This window comes from Acomys minous (genome assembly GCF_964271855.1).
Source record: "Acomys minous genome assembly, chromosome: 8".
Taxonomy (NCBI): domain Eukaryota; kingdom Metazoa; phylum Chordata; class Mammalia; order Rodentia; family Muridae; genus Acomys; species Acomys minous.
In genome coordinates this window covers 105,307,778-105,332,938 of record NC_140489.1, presented here as the reverse complement: position 1 = coordinate 105,332,938, position 25,161 = coordinate 105,307,778, and the positions used below count along the sequence as shown (strand labels likewise).

The 25,161-nt window shown below is 46.2% G+C and overlaps 1 long non-coding RNA gene across 1 annotated transcript; it reads left to right on the top strand.

The window, feature by feature from the left end:
- Nucleotides 1-12,385: 12,385 nt before the first annotated feature.
- Nucleotides 12,386-24,781, top strand: LOC311603816. The gene is made up of 3 exons (XR_014781273.1): nt 12,386-12,515; nt 22,384-22,512; nt 24,719-24,781. It is a non-coding gene; the product is annotated as an uncharacterized lncRNA (long non-coding RNA).
- Nucleotides 24,782-25,161: the final 380 nt, after the last annotated feature.

Here is a 25,161-nt window from a genome sequence, read left to right as displayed (position 1 = left end):
AGGTCTCACCTGTCTGCCCCAGTTGGCCAGGATAGGCCTGTGGGGATGGGGACTGCACTCTGGTGGTTCCTGGGAGTCTCTGGCCTCTGAGGATGCATGTAGGGGTGAGTTCTCATAGATGGGGTATGTAGAGGGCAGGGGGTAGCTCACTTCTGCTGTGTTTGTGCAGGGGGCTGGTGCATATAGGTCTCACCTGTTTGACCTGGCTGCTGTGGGCCTCGGGGGCTGTGAACCCAGAATTCATCATTTGAATCTTTATACAGCAATAATAACATACCTATACCTAACTCCATTACTTATATCCTTTCATCTTCTACACTATTAGTCAATCTATCTTATTTACAGAGTTCTATTCCTCCAGGGGTGTACCCTGTTTGACACCCTATTTTTAAAGCACATTTTCAGAGAGCTCTAAGTGTATTGGAAAAAGAGGCATTTGAGCTGTTACTAGTTCTCCTGGCTAGTCAGACTTCATCACTATCTCTAAGTTCCCTGTACCATTTATACTGTTTGAGTTCTTAGGGGTGGATACCCCAAGAAGATTCCTAGAGTTACGGCCTCATAAAGAAATTCCTAGTACCTTTGTGCTTTCTTATCACATTCTCCAGGAGACATGGAAGAACTCCAGATAGGGACAGATAAAGTTATTTCCCTAAAAAAGAAGGAATATTAAGTTTAAGACTTTCCTAAAAACACTCAGACATACATTTCTTTGAAAAAGACATAAAATGAATTATAATGTAGAAAGTCCCCAGGAATGCAATATGCAGCGACCAAAACCTAAAAGTGAGAGACAAAATGACAGCAGTAACAGCTGGAGCTGTGTCAAACAGCTGCGCTGGCTTCAGGAACTTTGCCTTCTGCTTCATGACTTTGTAGAGGATATGGCTGTGCCGTCATTGCAAGACCTTGTCTTAAAGAATGAACAAACCAGCTGCGGGTGGTGACTCACACCTTTGATCCCAGCACTCTGGGAGGCAGAGGCAGGTGAATCTCTGTGAGTTCAAGGCCAGCCTGGTCTACAAAGTAAGTCCAAGACAACCAAGGCTACACAGAGAAACCATGCCTTGGCAAAAAAAAGAAAAAGAAAAAGAATAAACAAACGACTAAAAATTTAGCTTTGTATGTGTTGAGCAAGCTAGGGGAAACAAGCAGCATTTCTCAAGTTGTTTTTGGTCATGGGCATTTATGACAGCAACAGAAAATCAAATTCACACAGCAATTGGTGTCAGAGATCAGGCATTGCTGACAGACCTGACTGTGAGGCTTTATACCTTGGGCAGTTTGTGAGAAGGTGGCATTGGAACTCACTCATTCTTCCTAATGCTAGTGGTCTTGGACACCTCTATTTCCTTGGCTCTGCAATCTACAGCACACATAGATTATTCTGGTTCATGTGTGTGTGTGTGTGTGTGTGTGTGTGTGTGTGTGTGCGCACGTGCTTTAATTTGAGACAGGGTCTCACTGTGTATACCAGGCTGGCCTTGTAGAGATCCACTTGCCTCTGCCTCTCAAGTACTGAGGTTAAATAGGGGTAAAATATATTCTTTAAATGTAGAACATTATGGTAGGCAGATTTGGGCCCAGGGGTCCCGCTCAAAGTAAGGCACCAGCCAAGGACAATACAGGCTGTAAACCTTAAACCTCTACCCAGATCTAGCCAATGGTCAGAACATTCTCCACAGTAGAGTGGAGAGTGGGGTATGACTTTCTCACGTACTCTGGTGCCTCACATTTGACCATTTTCCCTGGAGGGGGAGACCTGGTGGCACTCAGAGGAAGGACAGCAGGTTACCAAGAAGAGACTTGATACCCTATGAACATATACAGGGGGAGGAAATCCCCCTCAGGAACAGTCATAGGGGAGGGGAATAAGGGGAAAATGGGAGGGAGGGAAGAATGGGAGGAGACAAGGGATGGGATAACCATTAAGATGTAACAAGAGCAAATTAATAAAATAATATATATCTTGGAAAAAAAATAAATGTGAAATGTCAGCAAGTCAGCTGTGGACCCAGGAAGCTGCAGACGGTGTGGGTCAGGTTTCCTGTTCTACAGATGAAAACTCCTAAGTCTGTGAGGGAGAGGCTTGGCTGATTGGTGCAGTCCACCTCTTGGCAGTTTCTCACACCTGCGTGGCCTCTTCACATCCTCAGTTATTCTTTACGAGAAGGTAATGGGAAATAGTGTGGCCTGTCTTCTTAGCCGCCCAGACAGCTGGTGCCTCTAGTAGCAACAGGTGCTGGCAGCACTCAGCTTCCTCCCCCCAGCAGAGCCACACTTCTCTGTGTGACACGTCAGGTTCTCCAGAAAGCAGATGCCAAGCCGCCATCAGACAAGATAGCAGTAATGCAGGAAACACCAGGGAAGCATGAAGCCAAGGGAGCTGCTGTCAGCTGGCAAGGGGCATCGGTTCTCATGTGTATCTGAAGCCTGGAAGGAGATAGGCAAAGGAGGAGGAGGCCTCGGCAGAAAGAGCCCAGGATTGCAGACGCCTCCGAGGAAAACAGGGAGAAGGAATCCCACCCAAAGCAGAAAGGGCCAGAGGTGTAGCACCGCTGCCCCCCAGGCGCCCTGCCCAGCTGCTACAAGAAGCTCTATTCATCCAAGGCTCTCTTGGACAGTAATGTGAGTGCAGAGACCCTCTCAGTTTCTTTTATTTGTCATCTTCCTACTGGTCCCCTCAGCCCACCATGTCATTGTGAACCACTATCCCTCTCCTCTCAGATGCCTTAGCTCTGGACAGATGTTCGGCCACTGTTCCTGAGTTCCCACACGAGAGTACACTTCTCCCTTATCCTTTGCAGGCTTCCTAGAAAAACAGCTGCTTGGCTTTCCTGACTTTTCCTCCTGATACAGTCCTCAGTGAGTTTTTTTTTTTAAAAAAGGTTTACTTTTCTTTATGTGTTCGTGTCTGCGTGTGCACATGTGTCTGCCGAAGCCAACGGAGGGCATCCTCTGCAGCTAGAGTTACAGGCAGTTGTGAGCTGCCTGACATGAGTGCTGGGATCTGAACTTGGTTCCCCTAGAAGAGCAGGCAAGTGCTCTTAACTGCTGAACTGGCTCCCCAACACAGCCCAGTGTTTTAAATATTAAAGATTATTTTTAGGTTTATTAGAGAGATATGCTGAGACAGATTCTGGGTGACCAAGCCCTTTACATAAAACAGGTCACTCACATCAGGGGAAGCTGGAATATATGGAGATCCACTGGGAAATAGGTAAAAGAAAATCTTTACATTTATAGACTTTATAGGGGAAGGCTCTCTGGCCTTAAGTGAAGGAGTTTCTGAGTTTAGAGACTAGTAAAGGTGTTGGGCCTGGGGTCATGCAAACAAAACACCAAGGACACCTGTGAGAGGGGCAAGGAAAACAACAACAACAACAACAACTTTATTTCCAAGCAGAAAGAGAAACAGAAACTGATGTCAGGGTCACAGTCGAATGTAAGAGCATCAAAATTGTGACAACCAGTCTCTGCCAAAGTTAGTTTATATAGGCAAGAACTATATTTGCTCAAGCAAGGGGTTGCCAAGGGAATAGGGTGGTCAGCAGGGTTGTTGGCTATGACTCAAACTTTTTTTTTTTTTTTTAGACAAAGTAAGTTTAGTTGACCCCTATTATGGCCAGTTTGGTCATGGACAGCTGCAAGTGTGGGTTGGGAATTCTCGCTGACCATCAAGGCCATAAGATATGCTTACTCATAAATGTGATTTGTGGTTGAAGTAACCTGGTGCAGGGACTTTTACCCAGAGCTGGAGGTATAAACATTTTTTCCCTTTGCAATATAAACATTGGCTCTTATTTAGCTTGATTTCATCCAGGGAGTTCTTTCTATGCCAGAGTTAGAGGTCTTTTGTGATACAATGGAGTCTGGTAGCCCTTTAGCAGAATGGAGTCTGCCTGCTGCTGCCGTGGCCGCTGTTAACGTGGGCCCTTCATTCCCTCCTCTGAAGTGTTACTTGAATCAAATCCTTGACTCAGCTTTCCTAGTGGGTACAGCAGAGTAATGAGTTTGGAGGATCATGAGTTTGACTGGAGATAAACATAGTTTATGGTCAACCTGGCCTTGTATAGAGTTTCTTTTACATTGGCAAAGAGCTGAGATGTTATGGCTGGTGGGCCTGAAATAAAGATATCTATAATTATGCTACCCAAAAGGAGCAGAGCTCAACAAAGGTATTAAATAAATTACTAGGATATGATATATAGGACGTCAGGCATAATTTAGGAAACTAACCCTGTTGCCCCACCCTACCTTAGGGTCGTTACAGATTAGGAGCTAAACAACTTAGGGAAGTCACTCGAGAGGGGCTAAGGTATGGCTGATGGCCTCTGCAGGGTCAGCTGCTTTGACCTAGCACTGAGAATCCCACATGTTCTGGTTGTATATATGATAATATTTCCCTCACCACTTGCCAGGGGCGGCTTTGTACTTCCGCTCAGCTCAAACTACCTTGGCTCCACAAACTTAGGTCCTCTCAGGCCTTCTTCCTTCACGTCCTCCTTCACAAAGACTTCTCCACAATCACCCTGGAACCTTATTATTCTCGGCTTCTCATGAACCAGATATGGATCTATGGTCACGGTCGCCTAGACACCCACCTGGCCTGGCTCTCTCAGTCAACCAGGTTTCTGACGTGGTTTCTCAGAATGTGGCTAGCTATGAGCTCAATTCCCCTCCCCCCTCCCCTTGACCCTAATTGATATAATTGATATCCTGCACAGCTGCAGCCAAGATCAGTCCCTTCTCACCTCCTCACCCCCCTCCCTACATCCTGACTTTAAAGTATATAAGCAGCCTGAGAAAATAAAATTTTGTCAGCTTGATCAGATTCCTTGACTTGCTGTCCGTTCTTTGCGTCTCTTGTCCCCCATTCTCTACCTAGGGGTCCGAGGGTCTCAGTTGATTGGCCAGAGGGCCCAGACAACCACTCATATCATCCAACAGTCATGGCTCGTCCTGTCCAGGTGTTTAAAGTTGTGTGTTCTGGAACTACATCAAATGACATTTCATATCATTGTGTGTCATCCATATATATGTCTGTCAATCTGTTTGTCCTCACATTTGTCTATCTTTATCTGTGTCTCTTTGTTTCTGTGACTTTAAGCTTATTGGTGTCTTAATGTCTCACCCTTGTTTTTAGTGTGTGATCACAAACTCCTATGTCAGAAGACATTTTTTTCTTCACATGTCTATTATTCTCACAAATATGTCACAGGAGATTATTTATTTATTTATTTATTTATTTATAAGATAATGTTTCATGTAGCCTGGCACAGTCTTGAACTCCTGATTCTCCTTCCCCAATTCCCCAAGTGCTGGCATTATAGACATGAGTACCCTTGTTTGGATTATACTAGAAGAATTTTTAAAACCTAATGTTGGCTTTAAAGTTGTGAGCTATCTACTCTCTGCATGTGACAGTATAAATCTGGAAGGCACTAGCTAAAATCCACATGCCTTTCTCTCCCCCACTCTCTTCCTTTTGGAGATGAGATTGGCCTGGAATTGCTATGTAACTCAGGCTGATCTTGAACTCCCTTTGCCTCTGCCTCCCCAGTGCTAGGATTGTAGGTATGTACACCACACCTGCTAAGTACCAATATCTAATATCTAATAAAATAGAATAGTCTGGGCCTCATGGCACAGGCCTATCATCTCAGCTACTAGCAAGGCTGATGAAGGAGGACTCAAAGGCCTGTCTGGGCCACTTAGCAAGACCCTGACTCAACTCAAAAGCTTACAAAGGCCTGGGAGCAAAAACTCAGTGTTAAAGTGTTTGCCTAGTATGCATGAATTCCTGGATTCAGTCATGTGCTGGGTCTCAAACCTAGGTCCTCTGGAAGGGCAGCCAGTGCTCTTAACAGCTGAGCCAGGTGTGTAGTCTTCTCCTGGTAACTTCTAAAAATCACGTGACTCTTCTTTAGTCTGTTAACACAGTGGTTACAATGATTCATTTTGAGTAATGAACTCATCTTGCACCCCTGCCTGGAATAAACTACATTTGGTCATGTACATAATCATTTTCGTGGAGGTCAGAGGACAACTCTCAGGTGTTGGTTTTCTCCTTCTACCATGTGTGTCCCTAGGATCAATCTTACAGGTGGTCAGGGCTAGCAATAAATGCCATTATTGCTGAACAATCTTGTTGGCCCTACAATTGCTTTCACACATTGTTAAATTACTATGGCTTGGTGTGTGTGTGTGTGTGTGCGCGCGCGCGTGCGCGCGCACGCGCATGCATGCTTATGCAGAACCAGATTTCCTATATCAATTTGAGCTGTTCCTCTGCAGAGTTATGACTTTGGACATGCTTGGGATCCAAAATCTTTTTTTTGTTGTTTTTGTTTTTTTGAGACAGGGTTTCTCTGTGTAGCCTTGACTGTCCTGGACTCACTTTGTAGACCAGGCTGGCCTCGAACTCACAGCGATCCACCTGCCTCTGCCTCCCGAGTGCTGGGATTAAAGGCGCGTGCCACATGATTGTACCACAGCTGATCTTAACTACTGAGGCATCTCTTCAGCCTCTGCTAATATTGTGATGGTTTTGCATCTATATTCATGATAACATTACTCTGTAGTTTTCTATTTGTACTGTCTTCATTTGGCTTTGATATAGTAGCTTTGTCATATAATCTGGGAAGTGATTCCTCATTTGTTTTCTAGGAAAAGTTGAGTAGAACTGGTGTTCTTAGTTAACCATTTCACAGAACTCTGCATTAAAACCACCCATGTCTGGGAGTTAGAACATTTTTCTTTGAGGTCATGGGGCTATTCAAAGTATGTGCTTCATATTGGGTGTGATACGGTGTTTTTTGTTAGCGAAAAGTTTGGCCCTTTTGATACAGGCCATCAATTTTATGTATGTAGAGTCATGTCTTGGGTTTTGCTTTTGATATATGCATGATCTCTGGTGAGCTTCTATTTCACTGCTGGTATATCCTTTCATTTCACGTTACCAGGCCTGCTAGACAGCTTTCAGTTTTACTGATCTTTTCAGAGCCAATCAAGGACATTTTGTTTTTGTCTTTCTTGCTTCTTCTGCTTGTTTTGGCAAGCTGTTACCCTCTTCTTATTTAAGGCTCTTAGCTACGTTGTTAGCTTCAGGCCTTTTCTCTTTTCCAATGTGAGCACTCAGTGCTGGGAATTTTCCTCTCAGCCCTGCTGTGTGGCATCCCTCATGTTTAGACAGGTTGTGTTTTCATGCACACTCTGCTCACTGTACTTTAAATCCCCCAGGAGGCGGCCTCTTGGCCCATGAAATAGTAAAGCGTGCTGCTTTGTTTCCGAGTTCAGGAAGATAGGAAGTCTTCTGTTGGTTTCTAGTTTCATTCCATTGTGGTCAGATAATACAGTGTGTAATTTCAACTCTCTGTCTTAGCAATTACATTTATTCATTTTTTTAGTGTATGTGTAAAGCATGCGCACACACACCTGTGGATGTGTGCTGGTGAATGTGTGGAAGGACGGCAGAGAACAACGTTGGGGAATTAGGTCTGTCTTTGCTCGATGTTCTCAGGGATCTTACTGTAGTGACATTTTGGAGAATTCTGCAATTTTGATTTCTTTAAAAACACAGAAATATTATGAGAACATGCTTTCCTCTTAATCCCAGATGCAGGCATGTGGGGCTGCTTTGCACTGTCTGCAGCAGGTGACTGGAACTTGCTGTGTAGCTGACACTGGCTGACCTTGAACTCCAGATTTTCCTGCGTTCACTTCCCAAGTGCTTTGGATTGCAGGCATGTTCTGCACTGCTGGGCTTGATTTCAACACTTTTGCATTTGTTAACTGGTATTTATTTATTTCTTAGGACACCAGATGTAATTTTCTTGCTTTGTTCATTGATGTGTGAAAGGAATATCTGTTTTTTTTTTGTTGGATGAAGTAGTCTCTAAATAGTAAATCAGATCTTGTTATTGATGGTGATACTGTTCTCCACCTCCCCCCCCCCCTCTCTCTCTCTCTGTGTGTGTGTGTGTGTGTGTGTGTGTGTGTGTGTGTGTGTAGAGTATATGCATGTGCAGTGCAGGTACTCTCAGAGGCCAGAGACATGAGACTCCCTGGGTGTGGAGCCATAACAGTGACTTGTGAGTGGCCTCGTGTAGGTATCAGCAGCGGACTGAATGCAGGTTCTGTGTAGAAGCAGTACACACTGTTAACCACAGAGGCATCTCTTCAGACTCCTGGGTTTTGTCTTTACTACTTTTGAGATAGGAGTGTTTAAGTCTCTAACTATAATTACGGGTTCGTCTCTTTCTTTTTTCAACGTTATCAGGCTTCGTTTTTATACATGTTCATTTAGGGTTGCTATGTCTGCTTGGCTGGTCTTACTCATGTTATTATGTAATGCTCCTCGCTGTCCCTGCTAATTTTATTTGATTTCAAGTCTACTGAAAGTTGGACCTAAATAAGCTCTTGTGCAATACCATACTACTGTTCACTTCCATGTTTTGTACAAAATGAGACTCTGACATGTGATCCAGCCTTCTGAAAGAATCTGGAAGGAAACCTTCGAAAATAGTCTCTTTGTTTACTCGTAGACTCTACAGATACAGGTGATTTTGTTTTCTTTTCTCTTTTCTTGTATTTTCTGATTCGTATTTTACAAGAACGCAAACTACATAAATATGAAAAAGCCTTTTAAGAAAGAAAACAGACAGACAAAAAAAATTGTTCAAAAGTGAAGCCAGCTGTCAGTGGGCACAGTGTGAAAGGAAAACAACAGCCTGAGAATAGACACAGCTTATATATTCTGCCCTCGTTTGGAGAAGTGATTCCATTTATGTACTAGATGAGCTTCTGAAATGTTGGTTCTAAATCAGTTTTTCCAAGCTGAAGCCGGTTTTAAATAGGCAAAGGGAAGGAATGTTATATAAATAACAAAGTAGTAATTTTCTCTATAAAGTAGCAGCCATACAGTTCTCTGTATCTTGTATTTTATGGAGCATTGAACACAGGTTGAGTATCCCTCATCCTAAGTGCGTGGGAACCTGAAGGATTTTAGGTGCTAGATTTAAAAAACTTTGCATACACATAAAACCGTATCTTGAGGGGGGGTAGCATCAAAATATAAACATGGCATTCAGTTCCTGTCTGTATACAGCCTGTCCACATAAACAGACGCTAATTCTCGTGCCTCCTTATGTGGTTATTTTTACTTAAGATCTTTATAGTGCTGGAGATTGAACCCAGGGCTTCATGCACGATAAGCAAGTGTTCTGCTGCTGAGCTACATGACAGTCCCCTCCAGTGCACCTGAACTCTCACGGAAGCCTGTCCCATGAGCTCAAGTGTGCACACACAGACACACACAGAGACACACAGGCAGACACACACACACACACACACACACACACACCATGGAGAGTTTTCATCTTTGTCAAAACCACCAAACAGTCAATACTGTTAAGTAGTAGCTGAAGTCCAGTTTTAAGTAGTTGATGCATAAGAAAGATATTTTTAAAAACATATTAAAAGATTTATTTATTTTATTTTTGAGTGTTTTCCTATATGCCTAGTACTGGTGGAGATCAGAAGAGGGTGTCAGATCCCTTGGAAGTGGCATTGTGGATGGTTGTGAGCCACCATGTGGAATTGAACTTGAGTCCTTTGCAAGAGCAACAAGTACTCTTACTACTAAGCTAATTCTCCCACCCTAAATTATTTTTTTAAAGTAGGTATAGTGTGCTGGAAGTTATATAGGTGGTTCTAAGCCGTCTGTCATGGGTCTTAGGAACTGAACTCAGGTTGTCTCTAAGAGCAGCAAGTGCTCTTAATCAGTATGCCCATCTCTCAGCCGCTGCTTTCTTATTTTCTAATTTTCCAAATTAATCTGGAATTTAGAGTTTCTAATACTTTGGTCAATAAAGATTGTCATTCTGTGTCTGGCGGGAGCCCAGGCCTTGTCGGGTACTCTTCCAGGAAGCTCAGGCTCTTTGAGCCCCAAGACAGAAGTACACACTCCTCCTGCTCCTCCGCTCTGCTGGAAAGTCAGGGCTACAGAAAAGGGTGACTTAAGGGGTCAGGGGAGCTCAGGGGTCTGAAACCTGAGCCAGGCGGCAACAAGGGCCTGGCCTGACTTGGGTGAGTCAGTGGCTGCTTTGAGAACAGCAGATAATGGAGGCTCAGAGCTCGAAAACCCAGAGGCAGTTGGTGGGAACCTCCTTTGTTTCAGGTGGACAAAATGGCAGCCGCTCACCTTCACAGATGGGCTGGCACTGTGGTGGGTAGAGCAGCATGAGCAAGATGGGGTGCCGGGTAGTGGTGGCACGTGCCTTTAATCCCAGCACACGAGAGGCAGAGGCAGAGGCACAGATCTCTGTGAGTTCGAGGCCAGCCTGGTCTACAGTGTGAGTCCAGGACAGCCAGGGCTAGGCTACACAGAGAAATCCTGTCTTGAAAAACAAAACAAACACAAACAAACAACAACGACAAAAGAAAGAAAGAAAGAGAAAAGGAAAGAAAGAAAGAAAAAGATGACAGCATTGGTTCGGGCTGGCATAGTGGTGAATGGTGGAAACTCAGGAGTTCCAAAGCCAGTGTTAATAGTACAGTGTTACAGCCCTTCGGTTAAGTCACCATGCAAATAATGGCAGAGGGTGCGGGCAAATGCCCATGCCTGGTTGGTTCATGGCCAGAATGCAGGTCCAGCTCACCGCAGGTTCAGTGGCTGCTTCATGGCGGTCAGCAGCTCGTGGTGGTCGAGCAGGCTTCAGTAGCAACTTAGGCAGCTATGGGAAGGCAAGCCTGGGGATCTGGCTGTGAATCCTAGAGGAAGGAGGGGAGCCTTTTTTCCCCCCGGAATAAATGATGAGTCTTAGATGATCTTTGGTGAACTAGGTGGTAGTGTCTGTCCCCCTTCATTTCATGTAAAACAGGAACTTATAAATCCTGGGCAAGCTGGGCGTGGGGGCCCACGCCTTTAATCCCAGCACTTGGGAGGCAGAGGCAGGTGGATCTCTGTGAGTTCGAGGCCAGCCTGGTCTACAAGTGAGTCCAGGATGGCCAAGGCTACACAGAGAAACCCTGTCATGAAGAACCAAAAATAAATAAATAGATAAAGCCTGGGCAGTGGGAGGAGTTTCTTTAATTCACTGGGCCTAGGAGTGCCCGAGGTACTTCATTTACATGCAACAGCACAGTCCTATAGCATAAGAAGGGACAGGACTTAATTATCCTATGGGCAGCAGCGGGTTGCAGGAGAACTCCAGGAAGACTGCTGTTAGTTCCAGACCAACCTGGGTATTTCCAGGAATCCCCAGGTACACCTCAAACAGGTTCGTATCAGGAAAGAATTGGACCTATAATTCCTTGAGGGCCATGTGACACTTAGGGGATCCGGGGTTTTCCCATATCAGGTGATGAAGGGAATCTATCATTTTAGCACTGAGCTCAGGGGCTTTCTGGCAATGCCAGACTTTGACCTTAGCAGAAGGGCCCAATAGAAGATGGGAGGAAAGTCAACCTAGCACTTACACTCCTGTCTTGTGATGGCTCAGCACAGATGTCTCTCCACTATGTCACCTTTGAATGTAATTAGCTTACGAATGACAAGTTCCAAATCTACTTGCATGAAGTAATTTCTACATTCCCACTGATTTCCATCTAAAGCTGTCGAGTGACTAGTTTAGGCTATGTCTTTCCCCTTGACTGGGCCCTTGAAATGGAGCAGACAGGGAAGAGCCTCATCCCTTAGAGTGTATAGTCTGCAGGACAGGGCTCGCGACAGGGGAGGAGGTGACAGAGCAGGGCAGCTTCTGATGGCTGTTGGGTGTGATAAGAAGGGACCTGCCAATGCTGGACAGGAGAGGCTGGCTAATTAGTATTGATGGGAAATGACTTAATGAGGAGGTAGGATTGCTGCTGGATCCAGAAGAGGAGACCAGGGTGTGGTGGTGAGAGCTCAGAGATTTCCAGGAAGAGGAACCCACAAGAGAAAGTGTACCAGTGCTACGTATGGCGGGCACAGCTATTAGGAGGCTGAGACAAGAAGATTGGCCTTCAAAACCAAGCAAAAGGAAACCAGGCAAGCAAGGGAACACCCTAAGCCTGTAGTTTGTTTGAGGAACCAAAGTGACCATCTCCGTGAGTGGAGTGACCTGGGCCCCTGCTTATTTTCAGTCTCCTAGAGAACAGGCAGAGGCCCCAGGGTCTCCCTCCAGGGGTCACTGTGTGCCTTGAGCCGGGCCTCCTCGGTGGGTCCTACAACTGCCCTCAGCATCCTGCCTTGGTGGGCCCTACAACTGCCCTCAGCACCAACTGGTTTAGCTTTAGATGAATGAGTCTACATCATTCCCAGCCTCAGTGTCCAAACCAAGAAGTGTACAAGCTGTCATTGTCCTTTTCTCCCCCCTGAATGCAGTTTTTCCTTCCCCAACATAGCACGACTTCTTTGAAGACAAGAACAAAGTCTCTCCAAGTGCTCAGCCTGTCCGCCCACCTCTGGAAGCGTTGGGCTGTTTCTGTAAAATCACATGAGACCAGCAGATGCAGCGGTATAGACGTGAGAGGTACGGGCTTGCAATAAGCTGGAGTTGTTGACCCAACTACAAAAACTAGCAATATAGTTATTAAAAAAAAAAAAAAAGAGGTCTGTGTGGGCACTGCAGCTGGCTTGCTGCTAGCTCCCAGCCTCCCCCACCATCTGGGATGGGAGTGGAGCTATTTCCCTAGTCATCTTCCTCGGTCAGGGATGTTTTGATGGAATAAGTCACACTATGTACCTGATGGGCCTCTTAGTTTGCAAGTATTTGAGGAGGGAGATTTTTTCCACCTAAGCAGCCTGTTCAGGACACACAGCATGTTTGAAAGGCTTATGAAAGGAAGGTGTGTTGAGAAGGCAAAAAATCCTTGCTCAGCTCCGCCCCCAGGGAAAGAGAGCAAGCTTCCCAAATTTCAGTCTGTTGCCCCAGTCTCCTTGTGGTGGCCACTCATTATCAACTTGCCTGGAGCGAGAATCACTTGGAGAGCAGGGAGGAGTGGCCCTGGATGTGTTTGTGAGTTTCAAAAGAGGATGGTAGAGTGAGGAAGAACCACTCTGAGTGTGGGCAGCAGGTTCCGGTTCTGTTCTCTGGACCGTCTTGCAGCAAACTCAGCTGCGCCACCCACCACGTCCTCTCTGCTGTGATGGAGCGAATCTTCGGAAGCTCGGAAACGAAGTCCCATCCTGCCCTTTGATGCCTGGCACCTCTGTTGGCTGGAAGCCCTCTGAGGGCAGGGATGTGTTTGTCACCCACTGGCGTAGTGGCACAAGGGCCGTTCGTAGTCTTGAGTGTGTGGGTAGGCGAGAGGCCTTCGAAACTTTTCAAGATTACTTAGATTTTAAGGTGACACTTTAAGAGTCTTTTGAATGTAGGGAGAAATTTAGAGTTTTGGTTTCTTTTCGAACACAGAAATATTATAAGAATATGTTTTCATTTTAATCCCATGTGGGCTATGGGGCTGCTTCACAGCGGCTGACTATGATTTGCCTCATCCTCCAGCAGAGGCATAGTTTTGCCAGCTGCAGGTAGCTTCAGCGATTGTGTGAGTTGTAGTTGTTGGTTGGCTGCTGTTGGCTGCAGTGTGTTTTAAGGTCGTGTGTAAAGAAGAAACAAGAAGGAGGAGGAAGAGAAGGAAGAGGGAGGAGGGAAAAGGAGGAGAAGAAGAACAAGAACAACAAGAAGAGATTAGATATCCGGGTGGCAAAGATCAAGCTTTCCCCAAGGAACTCCCCTAATCAGCAGGAAGTAGTCTAATGACAACATCACCCCTTTTCTCTCTATCCTTTTTCCCTCTCCTATCTAGTGTTAGGGCATTGAAAGGGAAGGGTAGAAAAAGGGTGAATAAGGGTGGAAGAAAAGAAGAACCCACAAAGTAGCCAAAACTGCTTATACTGAACTTCTCTTTCATATTAAAAAAAAGTGTGTGTGTGTGTGTGTGTACATTTGGGCACCTGTGTGTACACAGATGTGTGTGCACATGTGTAAGGCTAGGGAGCTTGGTATTTTAGGCTAGTTTGGTTGGTCAGTAGGTGCCAGGGACCCCCCCCCCCCCCATCTCGGCCTCAGTGCTGGGATTACATGTCCCACCATGCCTTGTTTTTTGACATTGTGCTAGGGACTTGAACTCAGGTCATCAAGCTTACATGGTAGACACCATATGTACTGAGCTATCTCTCCAGCCCCAGTTATTTCTTTGACTCCAGCAGTGGTAAAAAGTCCAGTGCTCATGGCTGGGAAGTAAAGGTGAGAATGGGAGGGAACCAACAGTGCTTCCCAGCTTTGTGTGTGTCAGGCCTGCTCCTGACTACGAACCATCTTGTGAATCCCTCTAACTGCCTCTAATAGCTTGCTCTGCAGCATATCCCAAGGGTGAGGACAAATGAGCAGGAAGAAAAGCAGTAACCAAGCAGACAGTAGAAAGTAGAAAGAAGATGGAGTTTTATCTGTGGTCAGCTGGAAGTCAGAGGAGAAGCCCATGCTTGACCAGTGGCTGTGGTTTATCTGGCACTGGCCAAAGCCAAGGCCTTGCAACTGGGAGTGCGAAAACAGTGCTGTTAGTGTCCTTCTTCATTCTGGAGGCAATGGGGCAGCCCTGGTCCCAGCCAGTCTCTCTCTAAAGATATCTATTGATATATTAGTATGCGTGTGGTGGGGACACACGTGGGAGTTAGAGGTTAACTGCGAGTCAGTTCTCTCCTTCTACCATTAGGAAGGAGCTCAGGTTGTCAGGCAAGTGCCTTTATCTTGCTGGCCCTCATTCTACTGCCCCTCCTCAAGATTTATTTATTTTATGTATATGGGTGTTCTGTCTGCATGTACATCTGCACCCCAGAAAAGGGAACCAGATCCCATACAGCTTTAGGCAGTTGTGAGCTGCCATGTGGGTGCTGGAAATTGAATCCTGCGCCTCTGGAAGAGCAGCCAGTGTTCTTAACCACTGAACCACCTCTCCAGCCCCTCATTCCAGTCTCTTGGTCATGATATCTTGTCTAGTAATTTACACCACAGCCCCATAACTTTCCCACTTCCTGACTGACCCTCTTCCTGATTACCACAAGACATAGTCTCCACAGGCCAACACTTTCTGGCAGCCAAGTGTCTTCTGTCCGCGGCTAGAAGTCTGACATCTCTTGTTTCCCAAAGCTTCTGCCGCAGAGCTGCCTCATCTCTCCAGATGGGGTGGGTGACCAATTTGTTACTGTTTTCCCAAGACTTGGCAGGTGTCAGCTCTGAAACTCCTCTATCCTTAGTAACTCCCCGTGTCTGGTAAAGCAGGACAGCCCATCATTCCGCACTGGGGAAGATTGCTCTCACCTGCCACTTCTCTAGCATCTTAATGTATGCGGCCTGTCTGAGTGTGTGACAAGCTGCCACCAATGTTCCTGGAAATTGGCAGGCACAGGTACAATGCACTTGCCCAGACTTACTTGGCACCCTTCAAGTGCGCACTTCCCCTGTTGGGCACCAGATGGCAGCCTCTCCCCCCTTTTGAAAGAAAGTGCACAAATCATTCAACCGGTATTTGGAAGCCTTAGCCATCCACGTAGGATGCTCTGAGGGAGGTGAAATAGATGTGTTTAAGAAATAGACCTGAACAGGCAGACCTGTGTGAAATGGGGAGTGGTAAAAGGTAAAAACATCAGACTAGGCTAAAAGCCCCTCAAGCATTCGGAATGTGACGTGAGAAGATGGGCCTGCTATTTCACTGCAGGAGACCTGCTTTCAGGATCTGATCTGAGTGCCAGGCCATGCTGAATGAATTTTATATAGGAAAGGAGGAGAAAGCCACCTGGAGTTAGAGAGGCCAAGTGCAGCGTGGGTTAATTACAGCTTCGGCCCCCTGGTGAGGGAGCATCAATATTCTAGAGTCACCCTCTGTCTTCCAGTGTTTAACCAGGCTCAGCTGACCCAGGGACTGAGGCTTGTCTGGCAAAACATGCTTGGATGTCCCTTTCCTGAGGCCAGTGATGCCTGTCACCTGCAGGGAACACAGCCCAGAGCCTGGATAGCTGTTAAATTGATGTTCTGGTAGCACCTGGTGGGGCCAGAGCTGGCAGGAGGAGAAGCTAGCAGTGAAGCCTTGGGCAGCCTGGGACTTAACAGGTACTCATGGTCTGAGAGCAGGGAGAGTGGGATCCTCAGGATTTTTCAGAAGAGTCATTATTTAAGAAATCAGTTTTCAGCAGAGCATGGTGGCACACGCCTTTAATTCCAGCATCTCAGGAGGCAGCGGCAGGTGGATGTCTGAGTGCTAGGCCAGTTTGGTCTACAAAGTGAGTTCCAGGATAGCAAGGGCTACACAGAGAAAACCTGTCTTGAAAAACAAAAACAGGGACTGGAGAGATGGCTCAGAGGTTAAGAGAACTGACTGCTCTTCCAGAGGCCCTGAGTTCAATTCCTAGCAACCATATGGTGGCTCATAACCATCTATAATGTGATCTGATGACCTCTTCTGTCTTGTAGGTATACATGCAGGCAGAACACTGTATACATAATAAATAAATAAATCTTAGAAAAAAAGAAAACCAACAGCAACAACAACAACAAAATAAATCAGTTTTCCCTTTAAGCATTTGTTCCACGTCAGTCCCAGTGTGCTGTTCCTCAGACTGGCTGGTGGTAGCCTGGGTTTCAAGTCCAGCATCTGGTCCAGGTGCTGTTTGTTTCTGCAAAGAAACAGAGGGGCCTCCAAACCAAAGGTTCCATTTCTCTCTCAGGAGCTGCTTAGGGCACTCAGGAAGAGGCCTGTGGGCAAGGTGAGGCTCCCAGTCTCACTGGGGGAGGTGGAAATGATTTTTTTCAGTGGGTGTTACAATCAGCTTTTAGAATGAGATTGCTGGTACTAGTTGGCAGTGGAAACTCAGGAATTCCAAAAGCCTGCGGTGATACCAAAAGACACTGTGGCAGGCAGTCCCACTATTGCTGCCTGACCCGTAGTCAAGCCCTGGGTATCCAGCAGCAACACTTCCCCAGAATAAATGAGTCTCAGCTGGTCATAGTGAAAGGCTGGAGTGAAAGGGCAAGCCAACCAACCTTTATTCATGAATCAGGGATTTATAAACCTTGGGCAGTGGGGAGGGGTTTGAAGGTGATTTGCTGGGGATGGAGATCCAGGGATACTTAATCTACATGTATCAAAATAGCCCTATCTTAAAGGGGAAAGCAATACTTAATTATCCTATGGGTGGGGGAGACTCTCTAAGTATGGTAATGGTTGAAAGCAATGGCACCAAGACACATTATTAGCTTAGGGTGGGTATCTCCAGGAGTCCCCAGGTGCTTGCTGAACAGGTTTCTTATCAGGGAAGGCTTGGGCCTTGTAATCTTCCCTGAGGGCTATGTGACCTCTCCTTAGGGGATCCAGGGCTCCCCAGGTCAGGCAAAGAGGGGACCCCACCGAGCTCAGAGGCTAACCAGAAACGCCAGACTTCGACCTTACAGTGTGTGTGTGTGTGTGTGTGTGTGTGTGTGTGTGTGTGTGTGTGTGTCCCCCAGCAGTGACTACTCACATGGGAAGTTTGAGGCCCACAGGGCATGTGTGACTGACCTAATTCTAGAGAAGGATGAGCACACGGCCTGTCACCAGCCGTACTAGTAACCATAAAGAACTGTCACCCAGGAGCCCAGTGAGCAAGAGGGTGTTTTCAACTCAGGCAGTTCTAGCTGTTCCTGGAGTTACTCCAGGACTTTTTTTTTTTCCAACAAAGATGGGTTTTATTCTGCATATAACAGGATGTGTTTATTTTGGAGACAGGCTATCACCATGTTGTTCTTCTGGCTGGCTGGGAACTCACTATTTAGACCAGACTGACCTTTAATTCAGAAATCAACCCATCTCTGCCTCCCAAATGCTCCACCACCTAGACCAGCTAACAGGGTTCTTTTTGGTAATATTTATTTATTTATTTATTTATTTATTATGTGTGTGTATGTGTGTGTGTGTGAGAGAGAGTGAGAGAGACAGAGACAGACACACACACACACACACACACACACACACACACACACACACACACACAGAGAGAGAGAGAGAGAGAGAGAGAGAGAGAGAGAGAGAGAGAGAGAGAAGACAGACACACAGACAGACAGACAGACAGACACACAGACAGCAGGTGCCTGTGGAGACCAGAGGTGTCAGATTGCTCGAACTTACAGGTGGTTATTAGCCACCTGACGTGGGTCCTGGGAACTGAATGTGGGTCCTCTGCAAGAACAGTAGCCCCACAGCTAATACTTAATGAGCATTTGTCATGGCAAACACTTGACCACTGGTCAGTTCTCACAGAAGGAACTGTAAGAAACCCTCACAGGCCTGGAGGCATACCCCAGTGGTGGAGCATTTGGCTAGTGTGTGGAAGGCTCTGGATTAAATTCTCAGCCTTGCAGAGGGAGCAGCAGTGTGGGCAACCTACTTGAGCAGGGTGTGGTGGTGTGTAACACCAGCATTTGAGAGGTGGAGGCAAGAAACCTGTGAGGTCAGAGTTAATTTGGGTCATTAGTGATTTCCAAGCCAGCCTGAATTACGTATGAGACTTTGTCTCAAAAACTAACAACACCTGAGAGCAAGAACAGGGGCTTTGGTAGCACAGCTGGGCTGGGCTCTGTCTCTGGAGGTTTCCACCACGTGAGTGACTTCACACCAGTAGCTTTTTCTCCAGGTTGTAGGATGGTGATTACCTGAATTAAATGAGCAAATGCACATAAGACTGTTGGAGTGATGTTGTCGCGCACTGTGTAAAGGTAAAGAACCACGCGGCAGAACATAGATTAATATAAATGTGTTAACATAGGCTGTTGGGAACAGCAGTGAGCCAAGGCCTAAAATTATAAATACATATAAATCTTTGTGTAATTATTTGGAACTGGTGCAGACATAGGAAGTCCATACAGTTTTATGAAACATTTAACAAGTGCTTACTAAGTGCCTACCAATATTAGCTTAAAGTATATGCTGGGGGCTGGCTGGCTGCTCAGCCGGCTAAGGTGTTTGACTCTAAGCCTGATGACTCATCATCCCCAGGACCCACATGGTGGAGGGAAAGAGCAAACTCCTGGAAGTTGTCCTCTTACCTCAACATATTAGCCATGTCACACATATGTTTATATAGCTACACATACACATGTGTAAACATACACACAAAATAAGTGGGGAAAAAAGAATATATGTGGATAGGCGAGCTTCTGCCCATCATTGGTGCTTGGAGTGTATTGGCATCAAATAGAGGATTGCTTCTGTGCCTTGACTGCCTTGCATCTACAGTGCCACTGTGTCCCAGATGAGGGCTGCAGTGTCAGCGGATGAGGAAGGGTGGATGGTGGGGGTCCCTGAACACGAGTGCCTTCCCACAGGGATTGTGGATTTGAAAGTGTTCCTTCACACACATTTTTTTTTCTTCACAACAATGGCCAGGCTTTCCCTGGGTGTTGAGAATTTGTCTTAGTTAAGGTGTTTCGTTGTTGTTGTTGTTGTTGTTTTTGTTATGTTTTGTTTTTCCTATGGTGACCAAAAGCAACTTGGAAAGGGTTTATTTGGCTTACACTTCCACATCATAATTCATCTTCAAAGGAAGTCAGGATAGGAACTCAAACAGAGCAGGAACCTGGAGGCAGGAGCTGATGCCGAGGCCATGGAGGGGTGCTGCTTACTGGCTTGCTCCTCATGGTTTGGTATAGAAGCCAGGACCACCAGCCCAGGGATGGCACCACCCACCAAGGTCTGGGCCCTCTCATTCATTGCTAATTAGGAGAATGCCTTACAGCTGGATCTCATGGAGGCCTTTTCTCAGGTGAGCTCCTTCCTCTCTCATGACTCCAGCTTGTTTTAAGTTGATGTAAAGCTAGCTAGTAGAATACTGAAGTTTTGTTTTTTTTACATAGTTTCTGTCTGCAAGACAAAATTGAAAATTGTAAAGTAGATCCCCCCCCCCCAAAAAAAAAAAAAAGGATTTAGTTATGTGCTGTGTGTAGCCCAGGCCAAAAGGCAAATGACAGAATCAGCTTGAGACTCACTGTTTCAGATAGTTTGCTTTGCCATCTACACATTTTGCCAAGGACCCATTTTTGAGCATCCAAGCAATATTCTGTCACTCACGTCTGTCAGCAGCACAAAACTATGTTGATGTGTCTTAGTTTGGGGCTCAGAAACAATGGTCCCTGTAGGTAGGTTTTTAATGAAAGGAAAGGCAGATGGGCATCTAGTGGGGTGGCCAAGAAAGGCTTTGAAGTAACTGCTACATGCAGCCAGGCCTAGAAGAGGGAAGGGCTGCCAGGGTAGACAGAAAGCAGGTACCTCAGGGGAAGGGAGCAGGAGGGAAGACAGTCTGGTAAACATCATTGTAAGAGAGAAAAATGGAGAGAGGGGAAGTGGGCGGGGGTCTTATTCTGCCTTGTAAGCCATGGGGCAGCATGGGCTCAGGAAATTGGAGACAGAGAACTCACAGTGAAAATGTTCTCTGGGAAGGGTCACTGTGACAAGGCTCACAGAATGGGTTAGGGGGCATGGGATGGTGAAAGGACTTTCCTGAGGGGAAGGTCACATCTCAGGTCATTGTCCTATTCACGGTGTAAAGATGACACTTAGCTTTTCAGAACCTTAAGCATTATGCAAAGATCATTTTCAGTCTTTGCATCTGTGACTGTTCCTGGCTTGTTTTAACTGCACTCTTGACTGATCATTTCTCTGAAGATTTGGTTTTGTTTTTTTTGGGGGGGGGTTGTTTGTTTTTTCGAGACAGGGTTTCTCTGTGTAGCCTTGGCTGTCGTGCGCTTGCTTTGTAGACCAGGCTGGCCTCAAACTCACAGCGATCCGCCTGCCTCTGCTTCCTGAGATTTGTTCCTTTTAATGTGGGATTCCTTTCTTTCTTTCTTTCTTTCTTTCTTTCTTTCTTTCTTTCTTTTTTTTTTTTCCAAGACTGGGTTTCTCTGTGTTAGCCTGGGCTGTCCTAGACTCACTTTGTAGACCAGGCTGGCCTCGAACTCACAGTGATCCACCTGCCTCTGCCTCTGTCTCCCAAGTGCTAGGATTAAAGGCATGCACCTTTAATGTGGATTTCAAGATGCTGTATCTTTCTAACTTGTGTACATTTTGTCCTGCCTCTTAGCTGATTTAACCTTACTGGTGGGGGGGTATTCTTCGCCTGGATCAGTGCTTGGCAAACTGTGGTGATAATTGGAGGGTACTTAAAAAAAATCTTTGTTGCCATTCAACAGATTGCACATATTTAAAATGTATGATTTGATGTTTTGACATATATAGCTACACAGTAAAGATTATAAATAAGCCTTCTAGCTCTGGAAGTTACCTGCGGCCAATTAGGAGTCCTTTAGCTTCATCTGCAGGAAGACCATCTTCCTGATTGAACAGGATAGAAAACAGATCCCCTCTGCGCAGAAGTGTAGGCTCCGTGCCATTTCATAATCTGCTTTACCATTCTTTCTCACTGTAATGGTTTGAGCATCCACTCTATTTACAACATTTGTAAGTGATAGATCCTTTAGGGGGTGAGGCCTAGTGGAGGCTGCCTTGGTCAGTGGGGGCATGTTCTCAGAAAAGACTGTGAGTCCCCACAGTCTCTCCGAGTTCCTGACTGGTGGTATAAGTTATTTTACACATGAATACTCCTGTCAGGATGTGTTGCCATCTGCCACCTTCACCAGAAGTCAAACCAATGGGACACTGGATCTTGGACTTGAACCCCAAACTGGGAGCTTAAGTGTGACGGCTGATCCTGACAGCCTTGAGACACCCTGGAAGACAGACAACCAAACGAGCAATTGCCTCTAGTCGATGCTTGGTGTGTGGCCATGGCTGTGAGGCATTTTCTTAATTGCTTATTGATGTGGGAGGGCCCGTCCCACTGTGAGCAGTGCCATCCCTAGACAATGGGGCTTATGAAAGTTTTATACGAAAGGGAGCTAAGAAAGTCAGTAAGCAGTGTACCTCCATGGTTTTTGCTTCAGATTCCCGCCTTAGCTTTGTGATGATGGGCTGTACCCTGTGAGCTAAATAAACTCTTCCCTCCCCCAAGCATTTCCCCCACAGTGACAGAAAAGCAACCTTTCCTCTCTTTCCTTTTCAAGTTAAAAAAAAATGTGTGTGTGTGTGTGTGTGTGTGTGTGTGTGTGTGTGTGATGCATGTGTAGGTATCTGTAGTGCATGTAGTTGTAGCTGGTGTTGCAGGCAGTTACCAGCTGCTTAGAGCTCCATGATTAATAGGTAGAGGTGCTGACTGACATTTGACTCTGTGGAGACCCAGCAGATTCTCAAGTCACACTCCGCACAGCTCTGGTAGGGCACTTTCACAGGGACTGTAGTGGTCTGCTCTAAAGGTCTTCCTCTGTCTTGTTATTTTGCTGATGTGAGTAAAGCCGGTTTTCTCTCTTTCTGATGAGCCAGATGGAAACTATTGATGCAGAGGAATATTGTCTCCGAGATGCTGGGTGACCATTAGGAGCCTTCATGATCCTCCAGTGGGCTGGCATATTTCAGTAGAAAGCACTGAGGGAACTGCAGTAATAGCACCAGGTAAGGTAAATACCAGTGTTGGCCAGACCCCTCCTTAGCGACCACAGAAAGCACAGGGATCAGAAAGGGGAGAGCCTGGGCTCTGCACACCTAGTGCTGGTTGTTCCACTGGAATCAGTGATGATATTTGCCTGCGATAATCACAACCATCCGTTCTACCCCTGGTCACCTCTGCTGAACTCTTTCAGCATCCGAGAGCTGCTCTAAAATCCACAGCCTGGCTTCCAGTGCTGTGTACCATCTGGAGCTTGCTTTTTCCCAGCCTCTGTCACATAAAGCCTGTGCTCCACTCATACAGACTTCCTGATTTTACTGTTTATAGTCCCAGGAAGCTTGTGTGCACTGCTGGCCCTGATTAGAATGTTTTCTTTCTTACCTTCCCTTCCTCCACCCTTCCTTTCCTCTTTCCTTCCTTTATATAATTATTGAAAAAAGCATCTCACTCTATAACCCAGGCTGGCCTGGAACCCACTAGTAGCCCAGGCAGGCTTCTAGGTCACTGCAATCCTCCTGCCTCAGCCTCCTGAATGTGATGGTTACAGGAATGAGCCAGTGGCCTAGATTTCTTCTGTTTAGTATTTACATGGTGTCCACTTTTTGTGACAAGAACACTAAACAAGAGATTACTCTCTTAAGAGATTTCTAAACGCGTGATTTGGTGTTGCTGACAGCAGACATGTTGCTGTGCAGCTGGTATCTAGACATCTGATATACTGACAGTCTCTCAGGTCCTGGGACCCAGGGGATCTCCTGCCTCTCTCCTGTCACTTTCCAGCTCTTGGGTGTGCCACTTTATGTGGCACTAGGGATGGAGCCCAGGATCTTGCACATGCTAAGCTATGTACCCACCCCACCCTTTTTGTATTTATGAGATAAATCTAATGTACACCAGGCTGGCCTTGAACTTACGATTTTTAAGCTCCCACTTACCAAGTACTAGGATTATAGACATATGGCACGATGCCAGGGTTTCTGTTCTCATCTCCAAATATTCCCTTTTCAATTCACATGCCTGTCTTGGTCAAGTTAAGGACATAAAAGAATTGATAATGCTATTTTTCCTGTTTCAGGGACTATTTTGTCTTTCGGGTGAGGTCTTATCTTTGTGTCTGTTTATTATGTGTTTTTCCACACTTCAGCTCTCCCGGAGGAATCTTACACTCTGCCACAGCTTTGGAAGCTCATTATTGCCTCCCCAGACCTGCAGGGGCTTCAGCCTGATCCCAGGGCTGTGTGCTCTCCCGAAGGTCCTATCATGTGAACTGTCACAGGAGAGTGCTGCCTCTCCACTACCCAATTAGCATTCAGAGCTGAGAGTCTCAGAAAGCACCAAAAGCTACACTGAAACCCGGCAGGAGCACTCAGAGCCAGGTTAGGAATCAGTAAGGACAGGGCTGTGGTAGCAAAGTAAAGCAAAAAGCCTCTTATGTGGAAACAAAGGCTTATTTCGTGTTTGTGCCGTTTGTCCCATTGTGGTTGCTGCACACTTCTGCTCCTTGTCACCTCACTTAGAGATAAGGCAGAAGGAGGCTTCACCTCCTGGATGTCATTGGCTGCTAGAAGCTGTGGGCAGTGTGTGTGTGTGTGTGTGTGTGTGTGTGTGTGTGTGTGTGTGTGTAGGGAGTGCAGGCTTGGGTAGCAATTCTTCCATGCTTCTACTTAGAAATGATAAATAATTTTCTTTGTATTTTGCTGACAGACATGAGCTATAGGAGGGGGCAGGGAGGTGTTACCCTATGGAGGGCCACCGAGGCAGAGCATGAGAAAGCCTGGCAACCAACACTGCTGTTCTCACAGGAGACACAGATGCCAAGTAAGACAGTGCATCAGTATATAGATACTATGTAGCTGTTTCTGGCGTTGGGACATTTCCCAAGGGAGAGAGGTTCTCAAAACCCAGAAAGCTCATGAGACAGAAGTCCAGAAGCAGGTGAGAGTCACAAGGCTCCTCTCCCAGGTTAGAAGGGCAGTGAACACTTGCTGGGGAGAAGAGACACTGCCTACAGGTTGTACAGGGTGCCCAGGGATGTTTTCAGGAGTTGGTACTGATGCTGGGATGGGCTTCAGTGGTGCAGCATCTCAGGCTCCGGTGAGTAAGCCCAATAAACTCATCGGTTCACTATGCTAGAGTTGAGTGGGATCATTTCTCTGGCCTGTCATTGTCATCCTGCCTGGGATAAATAGATGTTTGTTCTTGTCTTCCCAGGAAGAGCCATGGGATAAGTAGATGTTTATTCTCATCTTCCCAGGAAGAGCCAAACAACACAAGTTGAGAGGAGATATATTTGTGGTGTCATGTCCTAAGTAGGAGGCAGGGGCACACTGCAGGTGATGGGTTAGAAGGAGACAGAAAAGGAGTGGGACCTGAGGAAGAAAACAACAATCCAGAGCCAAGGAGGCAAGGGGAGGATGGAGCCAGTGGGTGGAACTGGCCTTGACCCTTACTACTTCTGTGCTCAACACATATTTCTGTGAACTAGTAACTGATGAGGCAACTCCTCTCATCTGTCAGGGTCCTGAGAGTGTCCACTATCATCAGCCAATTGACTTATACTCATTAGCAATAACTGCACTTGGAAAGTGGTCTGCAGTGTGGTAGCTGGGGTCACATGAGATGGTCTCCCTAGGAGCTCGCTTGAGAGCATTTAC